Genomic DNA, 1,638 nt, shown 5'->3' on the forward strand with positions numbered 1-1,638 from the left:
ACTCCAGTATTTCATCTCAGGAACAATGTGTAATCCTGGCAGTGGAAGATTGGCCAGCATCTGTGTCAATGGAAGGATCTTTTCAACATCACTGCCTATTAAGGACTGCTGCATAAAATCAGGGTAGCTTTATAAATGGTTCCGTAACTGCCTAACAATTGCCCTTTGCAGTTGTTACATTCCAGCACTGTGACTGTGCATATAGAATGAATGTGGTACACATGAATATTCAGATACACACAACCACCATGTCTTCTGTAAGAGGCAATGTGTAAATTTTCAGCCTCAGTTAATCTCGGATCTGGTACGCATATTCTGAAACAGAACATACACGCATTGTCCCTTCCAAAGGAAATGGCGATTGCAGGTATCAGGAGAATCGTGTGTAGCATGTTCATCATTAGGGGAGGGGCTGTGGCTCAGTGGTAGAGCATCTGCTTTGAATGCAGAAGGTCCCAGGTTCAATCCCCGGCATCTCCAGATAAAGGGACTAGGCAAGGAGGTGATATGAAAGATATCAGCCTGAGACCCTGGAGAGCTGCTGCCAGTCTGAGTAGACAATACTGACTTTGATGGACCAAGGGTTTGATTCATCATAAGGTAGCTTCATGTGATCATGTGATCCCATATGCCTTTTCTGTGTAAAAGGGACGCTAGTGAACATAGATTATTTGTAATATTACATATAATAATGTCCCAATCCCATTATGTTTTGATGCTGAAAACTATAGAACTCTTTCCTTCTCACGGCAGTCCTTGGGAACAATCTTGCACAACAAACTAAATTACTATTTTCATATAAATTGTAACTCATTTTCAACACCACTTCCTATTACAATATTTCTATTTTAACACTGTCTCATCAATGGATTTAATTTTGGACTAGTTGTAGTAGTCTGTTGCATTCATGAAGTTAATCCGTGGCATTTTAGCAAATGATAGGCTTTGCCTGTAAATAAATCATGATTCAATTCCCTCAATGCAATTAATTCGACATTCTTATTCCAGTATGATAGCTGCTAGTGATTGTCCAGCAAAAGCCATTGCATATCCTCATTAGTTTTCTTTTCATTTTACAGTAGACTATCATTATCTTCTAAGAGGGGAACTAACCACTATTTGTCCCTAATCACCACTGAATCTAACTATTTCTGTTTTCTTTGTTGCATTTGCTACCGCAAAGCACCATCTAATACCTGGCAAATTTTCTTTATTATCAGCCTTCTTTTGCCATAGAAGAGCTCAAATCAGATCAGAACAGTCACCACTGACCTTAAAACAAATATTTTTCTGCACCTCTATTTATATCATCAAGACCCTACTCAAACATCAAATGAAAACAAAACTCATAACTTGCCTAGCCCCATGGAAACCCTCCCCACCAACACCCTTGGAATTTTGTCTTTCCGTTTCCCTCCACTCGGTAGCCTGAATAAGATCTCCTGTTCTATTCCTAAAATCACATCCCAATTTATTACATGATCCACATGTTCCTGTAAATGATTTCTTTTCCCCTCAACTTAAATTGCTAATGGCAGTATTTAGTCTGATTACTATATGAAAAAAGTTCAATTTAGCACAAAAGATTAAAGAATCAAGCTCATTTCTTCCTGTCCAACGTTACAGTACCAGTAATAT

The 1,638-nt window shown here is 38.5% G+C and overlaps 1 non-coding gene across 1 annotated transcript; it reads left to right on the forward strand.

Moving 5' to 3' along the window:
- Positions 1-408: 408 nt before the first annotated feature.
- TRNAS-UGA (transfer RNA serine (anticodon UGA)) lies at positions 409-480 on the forward strand. Its single transcript has one exon. It is a non-coding gene; the product is annotated as a tRNA-Ser (tRNA).
- Positions 481-1,638: the final 1,158 nt, after the last annotated feature.

This window comes from Euleptes europaea, chromosome 5 (genome assembly GCF_029931775.1).
Source record: "Euleptes europaea isolate rEulEur1 chromosome 5, rEulEur1.hap1, whole genome shotgun sequence".
Lineage (NCBI taxonomy): Eukaryota > Metazoa > Chordata > Lepidosauria > Squamata > Sphaerodactylidae > Euleptes > Euleptes europaea.